The following is a 24,965-nucleotide window of genomic DNA, read 5'->3' as shown; positions in this document are numbered from 1 at the left end:
TTATTTTATTTGTACTTACTATAAGTTTTTGTAGTTCGACTATCCATGTTTAGTCCCAACTTCCATTATTTCTTTAATTTATATACTAATTAATTGAATTATTTCTTCCATTATTTCCTTTATAATTTTAAATACCTTTTGCTTAGTTTATACTCTTTGTATTCTTGTGCCAACTTTTGATGCTCTTTCTTTTTGTAAATGTTACACATGACTATATATAACTATGAATAAGTGTATATATTATATGTACACATACATGCAGCTTTCAGTTTGAGAGTATGGACAACTGTGTGTCAGATAATTATCTGTCTTTTGGATGACTATTTCTGTGATATATGTCTAACATTTATAAGCATTTGCTATTTGTAGACACAGTTTCTACTAATTATCTCATTTACTATAGATGCCTCATTTGCTTTGCATATGTTATTTTACTTCTTTTTATTTGCATATTCTGTTCTGATTATTAGTCATCTTTGAAGGAGTGGGATGTACTGCTTATTAGAGATTATAAAGCTACTTGGTCAGAGTGAAGTTGTAAAATAAGTGAAGTTTAAATATACTCTGTGAGTCTTGTATTCAACATACTTCAAAAGAAATACAACAATTTATTATGCTGTCAGATCACTTACTTCTGTGTTTCTGCGGTCAGTATTGCACTTAAAAGTCTCAATTAATTGCAGCTTATAGCCTTTACTATCTCTTATCCCCACTGCATGCTAGACTACTTACAGCTGTGACAAATTTATTACTCATTTCTCTCTCCTTTGTGCCAAGTTCAGTCTCAGAACAGGAGCTGCAAAGTCAAACACACAGAAGAACCATACATATAACAGTAAAAGCATATAATTACAAGTAAAACTTATATAATAAATGCAAGTTAAAAATAATATAAAGTCCAGAAATTTTGTTCATGTTCCATCTAATCAATGAAATAGTTATCAAAACGTTATATAAAATAAAGTTTAGGATATAGCTATCTTGGAAAATAAAATGATTGTAAAATTATATTTGCATTATCTTGACTTCAGAAATATAAGATATATACATGAAACAACGACAATGGTAATTATGCAGCATGTTAATTGTGACTACCTCTGGGCCACATGAAAATTATGGGTAACATTTAATTTTCTTCATTATGATTTCATTGAGTCTTCTAAAATGTTGCCGTTTGACAAAATTCTATAAACAGTGGCCTACAAAAGAAAAACTCATAGTTCTTTATAGTGAATATTTTTAATTATTACTGTAATGTTACTGTGAAAATTAGAAAAGAAAGACAGAAATACTCATTCCATGTCTTGTTTTCAGGATGCCAGCTCCAGAGTCTCCTATTTAAAGATGTTCCTTCACCAATCACATGGTTACATTATCCCACTAGAAGAACAGTCAATCTAAACATGAAAAGATGTGAACTACCTAGTCTAATTATGAAAAGAGTGGTAAATAAAAATATCAAATTATCAAAGATATCATGTTTTAAGGTTATCAGTTTTCTCCCATTGCGCTTTATCTTTTAGTATGTTAAATAAAATATTCTAAGATAAGCACTTGGATACTGAAAACCTCCAATACACATGCCAAAAATACTAACGATAGCAGTAAGTGTAACAAAAGTATCTGAAGCACTTTCATAATAAATATCTGCATTCTATAATTTAGTCTTAAGCAGCTAGAAATCATTAGACACTGTATAGTTTCCAGCTAAACAAAAGAGCATTTAGTAAAGAAATAACTTAGTTCCCAGTTGGAAGTGTCATAGAATACCAACCATTGATATTGTAGAAAAACTAATGAGTCCCCAGTTTAATAAAACTGGTACTGCATGCTCAGGTTTTAGGTGAAGCATTGTAGAGACTCAGATTTACCTTTAATTTCTATTTTATTTTTCATTGCTGTGTCTGTGTAAGCAGAGTTTGGGCATACATGTAGGCATACATGCGTCATGCTGTTCAGGTAAATCACAGGACAGCTTTGGAGAGTCTGTTCCCCCCTTGTACAGTGGGACCTGGTGATCAAATTCAAGTTTCAAGGTTCATGACACCAGAACTTTTCCCACTGAGCCATCCTACCAGTCCCTGTCTTATCAATACTCTCAAGTCAATGCATGCATCAGTAAGATCATAGAAGACAGTAGTTAACACTGCTGTCAACTTTGTCACTGTGCTGGATCCCAGTCAAACTTTTGATAATTCCATGAAACCTCTGAAAAGCACTGAATTTACTTTCTGAAAGAAATTCTTCAAATATCCAATTATCTCAGGAAAGCGTGTAAGATACATTTGTCACATTACCTTTAAAAAAGGAGTTGCTGCTGGGCATTGGTGGTGCATGCCTTTAATCCCTGCACTCAGGAGGAAGAGGCAGGCAGATCTCTGTGTGTTTGAAGCCAGCCTGGTCTCCAGAGCAAGTGCCAGGATAGGCTCCAAAGCTACACAGAGAAACCCTGTCTCAAAAAAAAAAAAAAAAAGGAAGCATTTGCTTTATTGCTGGAATTGCTTTTAAAAGCAATTGTGAAACATTTCACTATTAAAATACCCTACATGTTTATTTCCATGTCAAAAGTATGTATACACACTTTTTTAATAACCTGAGTCCTACTCCAGGACCCACACCTTAACATTCTCTAGCACTCTATTAGAGGTGCTTGCTCTCAATCCCAAAGTCGAGGTCAGCTAAGAGGTCCTCAACCCACTGAGCACTCAGGTCTGTGGCAGCTACCACCAATGGCAGGGTTTATGACAAATGAGGAGCCAGGCTTCCAGCTGAATTTAGTTTAGTTATTTTTGTTTTAATGTATGTGTGAATCAATTAATCCTGTCATAGAAGGGCATCGTAAACTGTGTGCCAGAGTTAATGAGTCAGACATTATCACATCATTACACCAGCTGGCATAATGTAGCATGTGTTGTTTGTCATAATATACGCTGCCATGCTTAACAACCATTAATTGTTTACACGAGCAGTCATATTTTTCTTCAAAGAACCTTCAGCGACTGGTTAATATTTTGAAGGCTTTTTAAGTGAATAACTATTCCAAGGAAAAGATATCCTTACCAAAATGCCCAGCAATGTAAAAACCTCTAATAGGGGAAGACATTTAGAAGACGATGAACATCTTCAGAACCTTTCAAAGAAAGGCATTTCAAAGAAAACCCCCATGCTATGAAACCAACTGAACTGAGGCTCATCCCACTACCACTGGAATCCCAAATACACAGAACAATTTCTCCTGAAGTAAAAGTTGGTATTGTTCCCTACCAGCATGCTTTTCAGAGGAACACTGAGGTATGTGCCGAGTTATCACCTGAACTTCCTGAGAGAAGATACAGTCACGGATTTAAGCATTTTTTAAAAAATCATTATAGGAAACTCAGCTATTGTGTTTCTCTTGGCTGAAGAAACGAAGCATGTGGCCATCACAGCCCAAAGTCGTAGTTTACCAGCTTTCTGTGAAATGGTTTTAGGCAGCCTCTTCACAATGTCATTGGCCATATGGCTTTCCCCAGCCAAACATGGCCACCACCATGAGCTAATGTGAAGCTTCAAGAGTCAGAACAGTAATTCACAGTGACTGTTATCTACTCTAACTCATAGCTTTATCCACTTTGGTTCATGCTCCTAACAATGTTTTAATTAGTCAAAAGGGCTCAATACTAATGTAATGTAATGAAAACATGAAGGATTTTGCAAACAAGAAGCAAAAATAATATAAACTGAACACCGGTACTGTACTGCACACAGGAAAAGAGTTAAGATGGGTGACTGTGCGGGAAAAGCCCAAATACCCAAAAGCACTTTGCAAGTGTGCACACTGCTTTACAACTCCATCATGCCACTTCAGCGCTAAGTACAGATGAATCTAGGGTTGGTTGGTTGGTTGGTTTTCTAATTAGGTGATATAGAAGAGGTCAAAGGACCTATCCACATGTAGAAAGAATTATTTCTGATTTTTGTTCTCAGAAAGAATGCTTTGGAAATTTTAATTTTCAGGTCTTGGAAGTGTATACTATAAAACACACCATGTTTTTTTTAATTATTGTAAGCATAAACAATAATGAGCAACTATGCATTTTGAAGTAATGAAGTGAGATCCCCACTGTTCTCTGACTACCATTACATAAGAAACAAAGTAAATTCAATATGCATTTATCTATGGTTCATTTGAAATGAGAGGTTTTTCCCCAACTTTGAGGTATAGAATAATTGCCTATGGTGATGAATTAAAATGCAGACTCTCAAAAGATTCTAGCTCAATCGTTGTCAATTGGCCTGCCTGTAATCCCAGTTTTCAGGGTGTGATTTCAGACATTAAGGTTGTCCTCAGTGGACTTTTACCAAATGCACACGTTGAAAATGCACACCTCTAAAAAGAACCTCACACATTTTCCATAAGTGATGAGTAATTCACAAGTCAAGTATTGTGTCAAGTAATATATGATTCTTTTTCAAAGATATTTTGTCATCTTCTTCAAACACTTTGTCCTCAAAAGCAGTTATAGCAGTTTAAAGAGGGGAAAAGCTATCAAGTTTGAGCAAGGTGAACTTATTTTGTGAAATAAAAATAAATTAAATTTAGAAGTTTTAATCATTATCTTTTGGTTGAAGCCACATCTTATGGGATGTCATACAATACAGTTCATACATAGTATGGGGTGTATGTCAAAAGTGAGGTTGATATGGATATATCTGCTCCCTGGGACTTCCACAAATCAGACATGTTTTACAGATGAACAGAAATACGCACATGAAAGAAAGCTTAAAACCAGCGGAATAAGGAAGGAGATGAGGGAAGGAGAATGGAAAGAAGGGGAGGAAGAAAAAAGGGTCACTATTCAAATATTGATGCTATGAAATGTGTAAGTACATGATTCCTTTGTAATGTTTAAGAATGATTTAGTTGAATATGCAGTATTTAACTGATTCAACAAAAATTATGTCTGATTTTAATTAATTTGATACATTATTGGTCTATTTAGACATATGGAACCCATAAAAACTGCCCTAATAATTCTTGTTGACCATTTTTTAAAACAAGATCTCATATATTCCAGGCTGATTTCAGCCTCACAGCTCAAGATGACCTTGAGATTCTGATCCTCTCACCTCCATCTCTAGAGCTAGGATCACTGGCATGTGCCAGCACTCCTGGTTTATACAGTACTGAGAACCAAGCCTAGGGCTTCATGAATGCACAAATACTCTACCAAATGTGCAATATCCCCAGTGCCCATAGAGTCCAGTTTAATCATGCTATATTTAAGTAAACACCATCATGACATTCCATAATGACTCCTACAAATATTTATAAAATATTCTTATTGGAAATTTTAGAAAATCAGAACTTTTTTCCAGAAAAACAGTATAAAGTTGACATGAGCCAGATTAAAAACCAATTTTACAAATATCATTTTCAATATTTAAGTTTACAATGACCAATTGGTTTGTAAAGTTTGGGCCTATATTATCACAACCTCTTTAGGAAGCATACATCTCGTTAGTATACTCATTTATGTCAGCTGAATAAATATCCTGATTTATTAACAGTGTATGCATTTATCAACAACAAAAATATGGGAAAGAGCATTGAGATGAGAGCCTAAGGTGGGCAGAACTTTGGAATCCAGTGTGTCCACTCACCACACATCTGTGGTTTTGTCATCTGGCTTTTTACTCATTCCTTGGGGAGCTTAAGACAATAACCCTGGATATACTATTGGAATGCACTAAGAATTTAGCATTGTGCTTAGAAGTAGGGCTCCCTCACATGTGGCAACATCAAAAGGCTCCTACTCCCCATACATAGAGATCATCTGGAGTCTCGTTATTGCTATGGGAATTTTTTAGGATTCTGACACATCTAGTTCACTCTAATCCACTAATGCCTCAAGTATGCTCATTATAAATCAAGTATCATTTGCATGAACACTAGTGTATGTGTATATTTTCCATAAATAATCTCTTTGTCCTTTCATGGGTTTTATCCTATTGTCTTCCAATAAGAGATGTGTTTTAAGAATATATACCATAGTGCCAGGCATTGGTGGCGCATGCCTTTAATCCCAGCACTCAGGAGGCAGAGGCAGGCGGATCTCTGAGACCAGCCTGGTCTACAAGAGCTAGTTCCAGGGCAGCCTCCAAAGCCACAGAGAAACCCTGTCTCGAAAAACCAAAAAAAAAAAAAAAAGAATATGAACCATCAAGTACACAAATAAAAACCACTAAAATCATGAAAGGTTTCCTACAGAGGGAAAGGAACTGTCCCTAATACATATAGACATGTAAAAAAAAAACTACAACAAGAATATATTAAGAATATCTGTAAGTAACTAAGAAAAACATAGGTAAGCAGATAAAAGTAGTTCAATCTTTTAGACACTTCACAAAGAAGATAATGAGATGCTTAACAAATGTAGGAAAACATTTGACTTCATCAGCCAAGGATTAAATGAACATTAAAACTTGATGTGGTACCATTGCATACACACTCCACAATGGCAGGGATGTAAAAACCTTTAACACCAACACTGACAGAATAGAAAGCAATCAACTTTCATGAATAACTATTGTGAATGTGATTTTGTATAACTTCAAAAACCTGTATAACAGTATCCATGAAAGCTGGTCATATGCATACGCATAAAAACAATTCTATTCCTGGTTATATACTTGGTAGAAATTGGTTCACATGTATGTTTATAAAATTATCCAACAGAACTCAATTAACAATGTTATTTTACAGCAGAATTATTTTTATTATTTAAGACACAAAAAGTTGTCCTGATGCCCATCAAAAACAAAACAGTTCTTTAATTATCATGTATTACCAAAGATTAAATTAACTACAAGTGAGTGATATAACGGAGTTGATTCTGACCTGACTTTGAGTAGAACTATAAATGATACAGAAGAGTACATATAGCATCACCACATTCACATGAAAGTATCCAAAGTAGTTTATGTGGCTAAAAGTTGCAATATTTTACTTGGAGTAATAGTAGAGTAAACTGCACATACACAAAGAAGGATATTCTGAATATGCATACACATTTCTTAATAGTTATTAGTGTGTTTGCTCTGTGAAAGTTCTTAGAAATGTACCTTGTACATTATCTGCAATAAATTTTACTGTATTAAAGTTCTAAAATCTCCCTATACATAGCAGGCATAACCCAAAATCAAACACATGTATATTGAGTCCCCGTACCCCCACACAAACACTATTTACAATGGGATGAGCTCTGCTAGCCTGGCAAAAGAACATTTCTTGAAAAGGTTAAAGGTGGCAACAGGGCTTATTTCATGGGTGTGTATGACTTGTGCATTAGAAGGAACCAGGATTACTTATTTTTAAAGGTTTGTTTTTCATTTTTACATTTACTTCTCTCTCTCTCTCTCTCTCTCTCTCTCTCTCTCTCTCTCTCTCTCTCTCTCTCTCTCTCTCTCTCTGTGTCTGTGTGTGTTGTGTGTGTGTGTGTGTGTGTGTGTGTGTGTGTGTGTATGTGACAGAAGAGAATGTTGAATCCCCTGGAATTGGGGTTACAGGCAGGCATGAGCTACCTAAAGTAGGTGTTGGAAACTAAATTTGGGGAACAGAGTTTAGAATGCCCCTATAATTGGTTTAAAACTCTGATGAAGCCATTTTGAAATTTCAAATGTTTTTTTTTTTTTTTTTTTTAAGAGAGGATCTGGCATCTTCATTTTGAGCAGCATTCTGCAACTTGTATGACAGTCCTTAGTACATTATTTAACTTTTGAAGAATTCTGTAGGGTCATTCTTGTTTTTGTTTTTGTTTTTTTAAAAAAAGCATTTAGAAAGAAACCAGAAAATGTAAAGATCTCCCATATTCTTGGATATGTAGGATCAACACTGTAAAAATAAAAATCTTGCCAAAAGCAATCTACAGATTCAATGCAATTCCGATCAAAATCCCAACACAATTCTTCACAGACCTTGAAAGAGCAATTCTCAACTTTATATGGATAAACAAAAGACCCAGGATAGCCAAATCAACCCTGTACAATAAAGGAACTTCTGGAGGCATTACCATGCCTGACTTCCTGAAAACAGCTTGGTATTGGCACAAAAATAGACAGATAGACCAATGGAATAGAGTTGAAAACCCTGATATTAACCCCCAAACCTACGAAGACCTGATTTTTGACAAACAATCCAAATTTATATGCTGGAACAAAGAGAACATCTTCAACAACTGGTGCTGGCATAACTGGATGCTGGCATGTAGAAGACTACAGATAGACCCAAGCCTATCACCATACACAAAACTTAAGTCAAAATGGATCAAAGACCTCAACATAAACCCAGCCACACTAACCCGATTAGAAGACAAAGTGGGAAATACCCTTGAATTAATTGGTAAAGGAGACCACTTCCTGAACATTACACCAGTAGCACAGACACTGAGTGCAACAATTGATAAATGGGACTTCCTGAAACTGAGAAGCTTCTGTAAGGCAAAGGACACAGTCAGCAAGACAAAACAGCAGCCCACAGACTGGGAAAAGATATTCACCAACCCCACATCTGACAGAGGGCTGATCTCCAAAATATACAAAGAACTCAAGAAGCTAGTCTCCAAAACACCAAACAATCCAATTAAAAAGTGGGGTACAGAACTAAATAGACAATTCTCAATAGAGGAATCTAAAATGGCTGAAAGACACATAAGAAAGCGTTCAACATCCTTAGCCATCAGGGAAATGCAAATCAAAACAACTCTGAGATACCATTTTACTCCTGTTAGAATGGCTAAAATCAAAAACACCAATGACAGTTCATGCTGGAGAGGATGTGGAGAAAAGAGAACACTTCTCCACTGCTGGTGGGAGTGCCAACTTGTGCAGCCACTTTGGAAATCTGTATGGCGACTCCTCAAGAAAATGGGAATCAGTCTACCACAAGATCCAGCATTTCCACTCTTAGGCATATAACCAAAATAAGCACATTCATACAACAAGGACATCTGTTTAACGATGTTCACAGCAGCACTATTTGTAATAGCCAGAAACTGGAAGCAGCCTAGATGGCCCTCAAACAAAGAATGGATAGAGAAAATGTGGTACATTTACACAATGGAGTACTACTCAGCAGGAAAAAAAACAATGGAATTTTGAAATTTGAAGGAAAATGGATGGAACTAGAAGAAATCATTCTGAGCAAGGTAACCCAATCACAAAAAGACAAACATGGTATGTACTCACTCATATGTGGATTTTAGACATAGAGTAAAGGATTACCAGCCTACAATCCACACTGCCAGAGAAGCTAGTAAACAAGGAGGACCCTAAGAGACACATACATGGTCCCCTGGAGAAGGGGAAAGGGTCAAGATCCCCTGAGCAAATTGAGAGCAGGGGAGAGGGTGGAAGGAGCTATGAGAATGAAAGGGAAGAAGAGGAAGGATGCAGAGGTCATGAGGGAGCAGAAAAGATTAGTCAGGGGAAGAATAGAAGAAAGGATATGTGATAGGTAGGGTTTTAGTTGGGAGGGTGGTAGGGGAGGATGGGAGGGAGGAGAGAACTGGGATTGTCATGTAAAACAATCTTGTTTCTAACTCAAATAAAAAAATGATTTTAAAAAAGCAAAAGACTTATACACAGAAAACATTGATCAAAGAAACAGAAGAAAACGTAGATAAATGTAAAGGCATTTTTGTACCCATGCAGTAGAAAATAATGTTGTTAAAATGACAATATTACCCAAAGTCATCTATAGGTTTAGTGAAATCCTTGTTAAAATTCTAAAGTGGCATTCAAAAAAAAAAAGCATTTGTTTGGAAAATAAAATGAGTCTCACAGGCAAGAGCACTCAAATATCCACATAAAGATTAATTCACAGAAGAAATACATTGCTGGGATAAATGCTGAAATAATTATTAGAGACTAGGACTGGTATCATGGACCTGGATACCTGTTAGGTATCCAGGAGTCTGAAAACATAAGGATTACAAGTTCAAGGCCTTTCTGTGTCACAGAGCAACTTATTGACCAGCCTAGAAACATTGCAAAATTCTGTCTCAGAAAAAAAGGAGCAGTCGTAGTAGTACTTGTCATTAATTCCATTAAGTGGAAAATGGAGGCATGAGGATTAGTAGCTCAAGGTTACATAGTGAGTTTGAGTCTAACCTAGATGACATGAGACTCTATTTGTAAAGACAAAAGAGATACAAAGATAGTGTCAGAGATAATGAGAACAAGTGGGAGAAAATGTGCCTAGTATATGCAGGCCCTAGGCTGTTTAATTCTCAATTCCAGTGTGTGTGTGTGTGTGTGTGTGTGTGTGTGTGTGTGTGTGTGTGTGTGTGTATGTACATATCCATACTTATATACTATATATTCCACATATGGTCAACTATATATGTATATTTGGTTATTGAAAAATGGTAAGATATTACTGTGAAACAATAGAAAGAGGACAAATAATATTATGCATTCTTCCTGTTGTGCCATCTTATCTTACAATAAAATTTAGTTACTTCCCATTAATTCATCTTAGTTGATCAAAAAAAAGATTTCAGAAAACATACCCTTGGGAATATTGAAACCGTGAGTTATAAGTATGCCTCAATTCAAAAGTATGAGCTTTACCTATTCATCCATCCATTCACACATATGCTCATTCATTCATTCATTCCCCAACCTTCTATCTACTCATTCTGTTAATGTCACAAAAGTAAACCAAGCTGAGATTCTATCTTACAAGGTGTCTAGTATGTCTACAAACAAATGTTATACAAGATAGAAAAAGTATGCTGGGATACATGTGAGTTGTTCATAACATTGTAAAAACAATATCAGTTGAAATATGTAGCTGTGTAGAGGTCCAAACACTCTTTTTATTCTTATTCTCTTGTTCTTCAGTGTCTAACTCAAGTATAAACTGTTGGAGAAAATTTCTCCCATCCTCCTTACTTGCTGACATACATAGCTTTGGATTTAAATATAAAAATGGAATAATGGGGGTAACAAAATTATGGGAAACCTGTATACCTGAGTAATTTGAAAGTTATATAAATTATAAAACAAAAAATTCCATAAACCTTGGCTGACAGACTTTCATCAAATTCTTCACTTTGGAATCTAGTGTACTGAGTAGTTAAGGGCAGACTCTAGAACTCCTGGTCTACCTGGGGTTTCATTTTAGCTCAATTATGCAGACTTAGTCTATAGCTATATTTCTTCATTGTGATGTACAAATCATGATATTCCTTTTCTAATAGGATCATTGTGCTGATAGAATGTGCTCACATATTTAATATGTTACATATTGCTTATATGCTATTATTGCAGAAGTTTAAGTCTAACTTTTATATATAGTTTGTACATTATATAATTTCAAAGGCAGGGGCATTAATGGGGAATACTTCTTTAAAAAACAGCTCTTCACTTCACTATCCATCATAGATTTATTTTGTCCTTAAATCATGTATGTCTATTAAAATTCATATTCGAAGCTTGAAGAAATTGGGCTATATTTGATTTATCTCCTCAAGTTCCTATTACATTTTCCTCATCTTTGTCCCTATTTACATGAAATGGCTAGTGTGATCAAGCTTTAATATGATACTGTTTATTGGCTATCAAAGTTAATCAAACTACCCTACCCCCACACTTAGTAATTAGAAGCACAATATATTCTTCTTTTTAATATCTCATGGGTTGGATGGGGTGTTCATCTGTTGGTTTCATGAAGGTAAGTAAGTCTGGGATGTCCTTATCTACAGATTAAACAATGTATGTGGTTCTTGGATGGGGACCCTCAGTTCTCTGAACAGCTTTCCTCCAAGTAGTCTATACCAGCTAGATCTTTCCATTTTGAAGAAGGAGCCACAAAACAATGTGACTATGCCTTTCAATCTACCATAGTTCACCCAAATACAAATCATTTGTATTCCTCACATACACTAAAAGCGTATACCCCTCTACCTCGTGTCCATTGCATCAAATGGTTCAAAAATACACAATCTCCCAATCTGTACTGGTCCAAGCTAAATGTACTGATTAACTGAATTCTTTTGATACATAGATCTGTATACAAAAAGACAAATTATTAAGATATACAATATGGTAAGAGAAAACTTTTTCAAAAAGAACAACAGAAAACAGTCAGTCATCTTCATTTATGATGATGGTAAGACAGCACCGAGCTCATGCTTCCAATAGGTTCAATATGGATTCTGGGATGCCTTAGTTGTACTTCATATAACTACCCACCATCTGGTTCAGGAGACAAGGATATCAGGTAACATTCAAAACTGCCAAAAATGAAAGATGGTTCTTGATTCATTGCCTGGAGAGTCAAGCAAACGATGTAGCCAATCCAGTTGTAAATGTGAGGAAGAGATTTTGTTGGTTTTTAGCAATTTTCTCTTAGATAAAATATAACTACTCCAACATTTGGTGTGTGTCTATGGATCTGGGATGCGGCAGATGAAGATATGACATGTAGTTAACACAAAAAAGGGGTGGAGGATGAAGACAAGGACGTGAATGTGAGGAGTAGGGAAAGCCCTAAGTGAATGTGTGAGTAGCTGTAAGAATTCCTGAGTAAATTTCTCTTGTTGTCATGGCACAGCCATATCAAGAAGCCCAACAACACAGACACAATCTTGCCCAGGTGAGACTCAAAAGGATGACAAAGTCTTTCTTTGATCCCAGTGCGAATGTTGATGGTGTGTAGAGAAATTATTATAAAATACAGCTTCCTCTCCTGGGATGACAGCCACTTGAGACTGTTCCCCTGCAGAGATCTCCCACTGAGACTAGCTAAGCCTACTTCCTTGTTTGACTGCATATCTTAAACCTGCCTCCTTGATTAAGATGTATAAAATAAACTCACTGAGTTTCTCACTTGCTGCTTCAGTTGGTGCCCTTCATCTGAGAAAGTACCACCCACCCAATCCCAGCTTTTCTGAACATGCGTAGGTGTGGCTGTCCTTTCTTTACTCCCTTGTCACCCCAGTCAGGTCTTTGTTTAAATGAAGAGTGAGGCAAAGGAACTTGCTTGTTTTCCCACTTGGATTGCCTTCTAATTTACTGTTGGCATCATCCACACCTCTCCCACACCTCTAGCAGTACCAGTATGGCCTTCCCAGGGAAGGTCTATCCAGTTTTTCCTCAGATCTGCAGTATCATTGCCAGGACCTACAAAGATGCCAACAAATCTAGCCAGCATTCACTTCTCTGGGTCTGGTGTGTTCAACTCCAATATGTATAATCTTGTCTCTTCCTCCAGTACTAAGTGACAGCTACCTCAGAGTCTTCTTACATCTCTTTAATTTACCCATTGCATGACCTGGTTATACTTCTATACATCTACATAAGCTAATTCTCTCCAGTAACTAACATGGCTTTAATCTCTAGCCTGAAACTTGATGTTAGGAGAGTCTATCTTTGACTGGGAGGAGCTACAAAAATACCAGGACCATGTTTATTTCACATAGCAAAATCTTATAGACAGATTTTTCTTTGGGCCACCAGCTCACAGAAAAACATCATGGGGCCTTATTAATTATAAAAGATCAGCCTATAGCTTAGGATTGTCTCACTAGCTCTTATAACTTATATTAATTCATAGCTTCTAACCTACATTCTTTTACACAGCTCAGTTACCTTTACTCTCGAATGTCCATCCTGCTTCCTCTCCATCTGGCTGGAAACTTTGACTACACAGCAGGATCTAAGATGAAGGAGAAAACAGAGGCACACAAGGCGGCAACATGCTATGCCTTCTTTCCTCCTTCATGGAGACACAGAAGAACTTGAGGAAAAGAACAAAAAATACATAGAGTCAATACTCAATGCCAATTAAAAAGTATAAAGGAGGAAGTATCAGGGCCAAGATAGAATACAGGATGGAAAACTACAATCATAACGAACTATCTAATTTTTCAAGCCCACTTTGCTCCTTGCAATGAATAAAATCTTGAAAATTTACATCTTCTTCCTTCAGTTACAAAAAATAATGTTAGTAGACTTTGCTCAGGCAGATACAATAACCAAATGAGACTGAGTGTCTATATTTGCCAGTGTTAAACACATGATAATGGTGATGATGACATGACCTCCAAGAATGGGACTAGCAGAGCTACAAAGGCAAACTACGCCAAAGAAGTCCCCAGCAAACCCTCTGCCAAGAAAAGTTGGAGGCATAGCCATCTTCAGCTTCAAGGTTACTGACTCGTCATCTGCTATGCAATTAGGATGTTTGGTTTTTAAATGTTATGTATTTAGAATGTGCCATGCCCTTCCCATTGAGTTGGAATCCAACTGTAATCATTTACCCTATTTAATTAATTTTATTTTTCATATTTGGAAGTAATGATTCAGGAATGTCATATGCAAATATATGCAAAGTGGCACACAGGTTGGTATTGAAAGCCAAAAGTCAGTTTGTTATTATTATTTTTTTTAAACAGGAATACATCATTGGAAAACAGGTCCTTCTCACTGGCCTACTGGGCTTGAGTTTCTTAGAAAAGTCTTCATAGTTTAGTTGGTGCTTATAGACACACATGAGAAGAATAAATCTTAGAGCTACAGCTGTAGCTCAGTTGGTAGACTGCTTGTCTAGCAAACATGAAGACCCTAGTTTAATCTCCGGCAGCATATAAACCCAGCTTAGTGGTGCTGCCTGTAATCCCAGCACTCAGGAGGTAGACCAGGAGGATCATGAGTTCCAGGTCATACATCTTCAGCTACACAGTGAGTTAAGTTCAGCCTGGGATATATGAGGCTATCTCAAAAGAAAGTAAGAAAGTCTAGGAAAATTGTTAAGTGGTTAGAGTTCTTGTCATGCAAATGTAAGGAATGGAATTTGGAACTCTAGAGCTTATATAAATACCAAGTGGACAGTTGTGGCCTCTCTGTAATTCCAGCCTCAGAAAATAGAAACAGGAATCCCCAGAGCAAGCTGGATAGCAAGTCGAGCCATATCCATGAGCTCTAAGTTTGAGTGAGGGACTCTGCTGCAATGAAAAGGTACAAGAGCAATAGAGAATGATTCATGATATCAATTGTGGGCCTCTACATGCAATCACACACCATTGCATGAGCACCACAAAACACACACACCAAAAAAAGAAAAGAAACAGAAAACTTTATGAGATGTTTAATGTTGAGAAATCCATAAAGATGCCCGTTTTTAGTGTTTTGACCTAGTTCTCCCTAGAGAAGAAACATTTCTGTGTCTTTGGGAGCTGGTCTGAAGGTATGGCATACAAGTGGATGTACAGTAGGAGCAAGACATAAAGGGCCACTGTCTCTTGTGAGTCTCAGCACAGCATATACATGTGTCAAGACATCAATTCCCACCTTTCCATGGCAGGAAGGGAGAAAACCATTAATATATAATTACGTGAAGTCTAAGAAAGAAGTAAAATGTCAGTGAGCTTCCATGCTCTGTGTTGAAGAAATTATTCCACAGCTGGATTTATAGTAACTATTAAAATCCACTTAATCTCTGGGATATATCATGAATCTGCAATGCTAAATTAATGTTAGAAGTGGTGTTATTATTTCAGAATATTTCAATAAATAAGTTATTCTCCTAAAGTTCAAATTAGTGCAAGGTTTTGATATGACATATCCAAAACAGTCAAACTAAAATATGTAAAAGAAAATAAATATGGGTATTTAATAAATTCTGAAAAGTTTTTTAAGATGTAGTCGATAAGGGTTGTATATCAATTCTAAGGAAGATTGGCATCAATATGCTTTTGAAAAAAAATTAAATTACAAGAAATTGACTTCACATAGCACTTCATAATTTCCCTCATCAAATCCTAAAGACGATATTAAAACATCTGTTTTTTAAATATCTTGCTGACAGTAGAATGCTATAACCCCAGGGAGTCTCCTAATTTTGCATAAAATTTACATACTCATAAATAAATTAACATGGGGGAATAAGGATATCATTTGCAAACAATTCAGGTATTTTCAACATATTCTCTTAATAACTAGCTTAGGGTAAAGAACAACACTTTAAAAAATAAATTTCCCTTTTATAAACATGAAAATTTTTATAAGGTTTTATATTGCTCAATTTTCTCTTATATACCCTCAAAAAACAAAGATAGTTCATCTGCTTCACAGTTCACTGCTAGATTCATTGCAATTATATAACAATGGTATTTAAAGTTTTCTGTGTATGGTAGGTTCCAACACCAAATTGTCTAGCAAACATATGCACAGCCTGGATATGAGACATAGAGGGTAAAGTGTACCCTTATCTTTTCTTACCTGTCACAAAACAACCTTATATACATGTAACCTTAGCAAACCACATCATTCATTTAAATTCCAACGTCATGCATCCTTCATTTAGTTAACTGTGAGCCCTTAATACTGAGATAAAAAAAGGAAAACTCCAGTGTTTATTTTGCTCTCAAATAGAAAACAATGGAGAAGAATTTAAGCAAATCCCTCCATCCAGATAACTATCAAATCTGCTTTCAGTTGTCTGCATTATTGTATTGTCTTTTGCATTATTGTATTTTTAATGGAATCTACATCAAGTCATTATTCTAATACAATTAAAAACTGCCATCTTGACTTTGCTGTCATATTCTAAGCTGGGAAGAAGACAGTAGAGAAGACTTTGATCACCATGGTTTTAAGAAAGGCAAAGGATGTGTCTGTTCAAATTATAGCAGGGACCTGGGCAATGCACAAATGTATACAATTGGAGAAATACCTTTTATTTTCAAATGTAGTTACTTGGATAAACTTTGATGGGTAATATGAGTGCAGCACATTATTATGATAATATCCATCATCATAAGCTAGTAAAGGAGTTCTTTAGCTTGCACTCATGCACCAGAGATAAGATTTACACAAACAATAATGCTTCCCATACTATATTCAAAGCTTTATTTGAATGCATATATATGAATATTGAAAGAAAACAGGGCTCATTGATTTTGACATCTTCCCAAGCAATCACACACACACACACACACACACACACACACACACACACACACACACACTTACACTCTTAAGAACCAGTACGCTAGTGTGAATGAAATCCTTGAAAACAAGGATGTAAGTACTTCACAGCTGAGCAGGATATAACAAAACAGATTGCAGAATGACTACAGAGAGGAAAGGAGGACGAATAAAACAGTTTCTGTTAGGCCATAGCACCAACTGTATTGGCTTCAAAATTTAACTCAAACCAGATAGAGGGAAACATGAACACACTGAGTGAAGTTGCCCTCCCAGAACGGATCTTCACCTATGACCTTTTATAATTACTTTTTAAAATAATTACATTTTTAGAATGATCCTCATAGACTCACGAAGAACATCAGCTGAACCAGTAACGGAACTTAAGCCCAGGCCAGTAATACTATCTCTGTTAAGTAATATTAAGTAGAGTACTTTGCTAATTTGTAACAGAACACAAGGGGGAGGGAGATGCTTACAATGTCATTTGGATGAAAATGCCATCAATAAACCAAGTGATGAACAAAGGAACTACGTGAACATGAAGTCTATGTTTCTGTTTTCTCTAACTCTTCCAGTCTGTTGATAGTCACAAGATGGTTGGGACAATTTCTTTGTTTACATCCATCAAGTCCTATTCAACACAATCTGAAAACTATCTGAGACTAATGCTAATAGACTTTTTAAGTTATAAGTCCATTCTGGGATCATTGTATAGTATAAAATACATTGATTAGTTTAGCCAATCAGGGGCCATTGTTGGACCTTAGGATTGAACTAATCTGATTCAGCTATGTGGAAAGAATAGCGTTTGTACTGTTTTCACCAGGGGTGGGTGTAGGGAGGGGACAGACAAAGGTATACTAGTTATTATACAATAATTTTCCATCATAGTGCATAATAAAGAAATAAAAATCCCTCCAATTCAATGTGAGTTAATGGTTATTACCAGAAGAACACCAGATTTCAAATGAAATGAGGCAATGTCCAAAGTGTAACATGAGATCCAGTGGACAAAGGAGAAGCACAAGGAACAAATCAGATTCAAAACAGCAGTTTTTAATTAATGCTTAAGCACTCCCTGGAACTGTTGATTTGTGATAAGGAGTCATGGATGTGTGGTGGGTGGGGCTAGTTTAAGATGCAGGAGCAAGTCTTTATGCCTGGGCTCACAACTTCTCATCAGCAGGAGAAGAAAGTGGACTTATACACTCCTTCATTCTTCCTTGTCTTCAAAATCCTCCATTTCAAAGTCAGACCCCATCACACAATTATTTCATCATATAAGATCCCAGCCACACTGAGGCAGAGACACAGTGAACAAGTAAAAAGAAAAAAAAAGATGTCAGTAAAAGTAAAGTGTCTGAAATCTTACAGTACTGGGAACCTAACACAGTAGAACACAATAGTTTCACAGGTTCTGGCAGAGGACACAAGACTCCTTGGTCAAACACTAAGTGTGGTTCATTATTCACTGTTCTAACAGCTATAGAATCAACAACTGAGCTATCCAGTCCCATGTCCTCACCCAACAAACACACACACACACACACACACACAAGGTGGTCCAAGATGGACTGAATGAAACCTGTCCATGCTGTGCAGTGCATTCCTGAGAGGCACCTGAAAGGCTGCAGAACAGATCCTCAATTGCAGCAGACAGACATGCCTGTTGTTCTGGGGAGGGTTCTCACCTACCAATGACATTTGCTATTAACAATAAAGTTCTTAAAACACAAAGCAGAGCAGAGAGACTGGGGACCAGTCTCCCCAGTCACAGCAAGGGAGGAAACATGGGAACACCAAGGAAATGCTTCTCAAATTTCTTCCCAGCACCTCATCAAAAATGCGTTTCTAAAAATACTAGCCACCATTTTTTACTTTTTGTGACTGGGTTACCTCCCTCAGGATGGTTTCTTCTAGTTCCATCCATTTGCCTGCAAATTTCAAGATTCCATTGTTTTTTTTTTTCTGCTGAGTAGTACTCCATTGTGTAAATGTACTACATTTTCTCCATCCATTCTTCAGTTGAGGGGCATCTAGGTTGTTTCCAAGTTCTGGATATTACAAATAATGCAGCTATGAATATGGCTGAATAGATGTCCTTGTTGTATGAATGTGTATCTTTTGGTTATATGCCTTAAAGTGGAATTGCTGGATCTTGTGATAGATTGATTCCCATTTTCCAGAGGAACAGACACTGATTTCCAAAGTGGCTGTACGAGTTGGAACTCCCACCAGCAGTGAAGGAGTGATCCCCGTTCTCCACATCCTCTGTATGTACTCACTCATGTATGGATTTTAGATCTAGAGCAATGAAGTAGCAGCCTACAATCCACAACATCAGAGAAGCCAGGAAACAAGGAATACCCTAGGAGAGACATACATGGTCCCCCGGAGAACAGGAAAGGGACAAGATCTCCTAAGGTAGTTGGGAGCATGGGGGAAGGAGTAGGGAGTTATAAGAAAGAAAAGGGGAGAAGAGGGGGGAGAGGAGAACATGAGGGAGCAGGAAGATCCAGTCAGGGGAAGAATAGAGGAGAGCAAGAAAAGAGATGCCATAACAGAGGGAGCTATTAAAGGTTTAAAGAGAATTCTGGCACTAGGGAAAGGTCCAGAGATCTACAAGGTTGACACCAACTAACAATCTAAGCAACAGTGAAGAGGCTACCTTAAAAGCCCTTCTCCAATAATGAGATTTATGACTACCTTATATGCCATCCTAGAGCCTTCATCCAGTAGCTGATGGAAGCAGAAGCAGACACCCACAGCTAAACACTAAGCTTATCTCTGGAATTCAGTTGCAGAGAGGGAGAAGTGATGAGCAAAGGGGTCAAGACCAGGCTGGAGAAACCCACAGAAACAGCTGACCCAAGAAAGGGGTTGCTCATGGACCCCAGAATGATGGCTGGGAAACCAGCATAGGACTGTTCCAGACCTCCTGAACAAGGAGGTCAGTTTGGAGGTCTGGGCAATCTATGGGGCCACTGGTAGTGGATCAGTATTTACCCCTAGTACATAAATGGACTTTGGGAGCCCTCTCCATATAGAAGGATACTCTCTGCCTAGATACACTGGGGAGGGTCTAGGCCCTGCTCCAAATGATATGACAGACTTTGAAGATTCCCCCATGGAAGGCCTCCCCTTCCCTGGGGAGCAGAATGAGGTTGGGACAGGGAGTCAGTGGGGAGCAGGGGAGAGGGGAGGGAGAAGAAACTGGTTGATATGTAAAAGAAGCTTGTTTCTAATTTAAATTAAAAATAAAAATAAACAAGTAAATAAATTAGTTAAATATCAAAAAATAATAATAGCCACCTTCTAATCCCCAGTGAGAATGAAAAAGAGAAAAGGGAGAATGGAAATTGAGAAAGAAAAGCTGTAATTGCTGAATAATTCTCTTGCTTTGTTTTCCAAAGACACCATACCATCAAGATACACAAACATATGTAGAGGAACAAGCCATTGTAACATCTATGGGCTGCTGAAATATCTCTCTAGGGTAGCAAATACTCCAGTTCCAAGTTGTCAAACTAATAGAACTTCATTCTACCTTTGTGACAATCCTATTTGTTAGGCAAGTGTGTTCTGCTGTCTTATAGCTAAACTGAGACACAGAGAAGATAAGTAGCTTCTTTAAGACCACACAGGTTATATCTGAATAATTTGCTTACTAGGTAGCATCACTAGTAGTAAAATATACAATTTGCTACATGATTTTGAATATATGACATATAAACGTCAATACAGACATATTCTTACACACAGGTAAGAATACATGCACCAGATACAATCTAGTGCTAAAGCATATTGTAATGAATTGGGGGGTGATTATTTTATTATAGCTCATTCATATGGCTTGAAGTTTTCAAAAGACAGGTATTTGAACTGTTGCCCTGGTTAATACTTCTTGATTAGAAAGACTATTAATCGCATTCTCTAAACTCTGCCATAACTTTAAAAATTATTGAAACAAATATTTGTTATTTTTATGAGCTGCTCCAAGATATTCTAATTATACATACTTCCTTGGTAACATAATATACACTGAACTGCAAAACTGAAATCACTCTACAAATGAGATTGCTTCTTTTTTATCATTTAAATAAGGGATATTAATGATCTGGTGCAAGAAAGATTCATAAAGTGAGTATATGCAAATCACGTGGCAAATGGCTGTTAAAAAAGCAGATAAAAGCTCTTCAAGGGGTGTGGGTGCCTTCCTGTGCATCTCAGATGCAGCCTGTCACAGAGTGCCATAGTCATGAGTTTCATTTTCATCTGTAACGTGGTAGCAGATTGTCACAGGGGTTAAGGGTGATGTCAACCATGCCTCCTTTCAGCTCTCAAGAGTGTGGCAAAATGTATTATTTGGCATAGTCATGACACAGATCTGCATGTGTACATCTTCAATAATTCATGTTGCAGCTTGTCTCACTGTAGGGACAGATGTCAGTGAAACCAGTGACAGCCGATCATGCTGATCCCACATGCAATCACGTGAGGCCAATCCCACAGCGACACTGAGCTGCTGGGATACTTGCTCTGCTTCAGTGGAGCTGAGAAAATACAATCCAGCAAGTTTGGGTCTAGGGATTCATGTATTAATACATAGTCTTGGAATCCATGTATTATTACACAATCTGGGGATCCTATTATTACACAAGGAGCACATACTTAACATGTGTAAGTACTTTCATATAATTTATCAAAACTACAAGTTTTTAATGATTTTGACTAGATATGCATGGGAACATTTTTTACCCTTGAATGTCATATGTACAAGGACATTAATACACACACACACACACACACACACACACACACACACACACACACACACTCACAGAAAGCAAAAATCTATGAGTTCAAGGCCAGCATGCTCTATAAAGCAAGTTCCTGACCAGACAAATTCCATACCAGCTAGGATAATACAGTAAGATACTGTCTCTAGAACACACACACACACACACACACACACACACACACACACACACACACACACACACACATTACTTACAAAATCAATTATTTGTGATAATGCATAGAAATATATGTCTCCTGTAGATGATTCTGTAATAACATCTTGACAGTCATTTCTACTTCATGGTAATGATATGTAACAATGTAACATGTTCAGAAGATTACAAAAGCTGTGTGTGTGTGTGTGTGTGTGTGTGTGTGTGTGTGTGTGTGTGTGTGTGTGTGGTTTCATTGTTCCTTGGCTGCCCTGGAACTCACATTGTAGACCAGGCTGGCCTCAAATTCACAGAGATCCTCTTGACTCTGACTCGTGAGCACTGGAATTAAAGGTGTGTGTGCCAATACATCCAGCCTACAACAGCTATTTTTATCTCAACAACTTATCTCCATTTCTCATCAAGTATAGTATTGTCTTTTAATATCAAGCATTAGTAAGTGTGATCAAGGCAATTCTGATTCCATTCTCACAGCAGCACTAGAACAACCCCAAGAAAAAGAAGACTCCACACATGCATAGAAACAAAATATACATATAGAATGAAATCAACTAATCCTACTTTTGGATATTTCTTCTTTTCTTTACAAAAAAAGAGAAGTCGGGTGGGCAGGAAGATGGGTATAGAGAAAAGAAGGGCTCGTTTCTATCAATCATCCCTAAAATGGTATGGATTAGAAAGAAGACATGGACTTGACCCCCACATCTGTCCATAGTACTATGAAGCAAGACAGAGCTGAATGCCAACTGAAGTCAGAATACTACTCATCCCATACACTTTTATAAACATCATTTAAAGCACCTAAGAACTGATTTAGAAGCTTCAGACTACATAACTTTCCAAAGGGGATGAGATGAGACTTGTTTTAAAGTACTTTTGCCTTTAAAATTTCCAGTGTATTTTGACTAATATTTTTAGAATACATAATATAATTGCCTTGCTAAAAAGTAAGAAAAATAACTTTTACGTCTAGATATATAAAATTCCCTGTACCTAAAATAAAAATACTAAACATTAATAAAAATAATTGCTTCAAATATTGTAAGAGCAATATAAATACTTATTTTTCATTATATAAATATGAACAATATGATGTGAGTGAGATAGGGAAACTTCCCTTTTACCCAGATTAGTGTAACCTTCATGCATTCCCCTGTAACATGTTTCAAGTCCAGGGAAGCAGAATAAGAAAATACAGCTGAAGCCATGCAAGTCTAGTTTCTAGTTCAAAGTACTGATTTTCTATTTGAACATAAAGAAATTCAAAGGTGGCAGTACCTAAGTCCTTAAAAGTCAAAATGTTGTTTAATGTTTTCAAGTCCCAAGATTAGCTCTGGTTATTAATTTCTCAAATAACATTAGAAAAATGTCAAACAACATTTAGGACTTGCATTATCTCTAACAACTAGAAACACTATGTGTATGTATATAAGAGTAAATTTATATTTGTGTGTGTGTTCACATATATATGTGTATATAAACTCACATATATATTCATATATTTGTGCAAGAAAAAACACATTAATACTCATGGATTTTTGTGATTACATGATATGTTCTTTTGCCAACCCTAATTGTCCTTAGGCATAAGGCTTTAAAAAATAATAAACAGTGTCTCCATATGTATCCCTGGGTGGCGTGCCTCTACCTCCTGGGTGCTGGGGGAAAAGGCCTGAAACACTACTCTTGGCCTAAACATCAGGCAGTTTCGTTAGCTTTTGAGTCATTTCATTTTCTCATGATGATTTTATTGTTTTGAAGAGAAAGATACCAGGTTCTTTCTAAGGGATCCTGCATCTGTTCTTTCTATTCTAAATCCAATACATTTAGAAAAAGATCTTATCCTTGTGGGAGTGGTGACTCACACCTATGATGCTAGCATTTAGGAAGTGGCGAGCAAGGATGGATGCAATTTCAGGGCAGCCTGGGTCTACATGGTGAGTTAGTGAGTGAGTTCTGAACCAGTCATATCTACAAAGGGAGACTCTGAAAAAAAAAAAACAGAAAAGAAAATGATATTCCGTTGTCAGCGGATTAGTGTGTTTCTGAGAAATACTCTGACTAAGCAAGGGAGTTTGATCAGCGCTACCATGCAAACTGTTGCCCAACCCTGGGTACCTTTTTCCCCCCATTGGAGGTACATTTACATAAACATTTCTAATCACATCTCTGTAAAGAGACCGTATAATAATTCATGACTTTTAGGTAATATGTCATATGAATCTTAACATATGGCATTGCACTCCACAATAGCAATCTTGGCTTCCAAAGGGACCTGGAAAACATCCAGGGGGATGAGAGTAAGCCAAACTTGATAGAAAACCGTATCGATGCTAATCCAAGTTTACACCTTTCATTCAGACTCAGAACTCTCTAGCAGATGGTTCAGTGTTGAAGCACTAATGTTAGCAAAATGTCAAAACTATTTTGCTAGACTCCCCAATTGTTCATAAAGAATATTTTTCAAGTGCTGGATATCAAAATTGCATTAATGAATCATAGCACCCAGGTCTCTGATCACAAGAGCTGGGTTTTAGTTTCAATTTCCAAAGGCAATCTGGCTTTGCTCTCTTGGAGGATAGCCAATCGGCTTTTACAAAAGAAAATAAAATTTCAGAAATTCCTGCCACGATTCCTTAGTCAACAAGGAACTACTAAAAGAAGACAAAAGAATGCAAGAACCATTTGGCAGATTGCATTGTTAGTGGCTGTTGTGTCAGTTTAATGATGGAGGGTTGGGGGAGATGCCACAAGATAAAATCTCTAGTCAAAGCTCTTAATCCTGAAATTCATAAAGAAAAGAAAAATATGAAGAGCAGAGGCCACAACTCTCAGGAGCTGGAGGCAGATATGCAAGGGAACCTGAGTGGGCACTGGTCCTTTGTTATGATGTACCCTGAATATGCAAGGGGAAGAAACAACTGAAGGGGACTCATATTAGGAGAAAATCTAGCTTCTTCATGTTATGGAAGGTTAGAATTTCTACAATACAGTGTGATCTCATCTGTATCCAGA

This window comes from Cricetulus griseus, assembly GCF_003668045.3.
Source record: "Cricetulus griseus strain 17A/GY chromosome 1 unlocalized genomic scaffold, alternate assembly CriGri-PICRH-1.0 chr1_1, whole genome shotgun sequence".
NCBI classification, from domain to species: domain Eukaryota; kingdom Metazoa; phylum Chordata; class Mammalia; order Rodentia; family Cricetidae; genus Cricetulus; species Cricetulus griseus.
Note: the sequence above shows the minus strand (reverse complement) of the source record.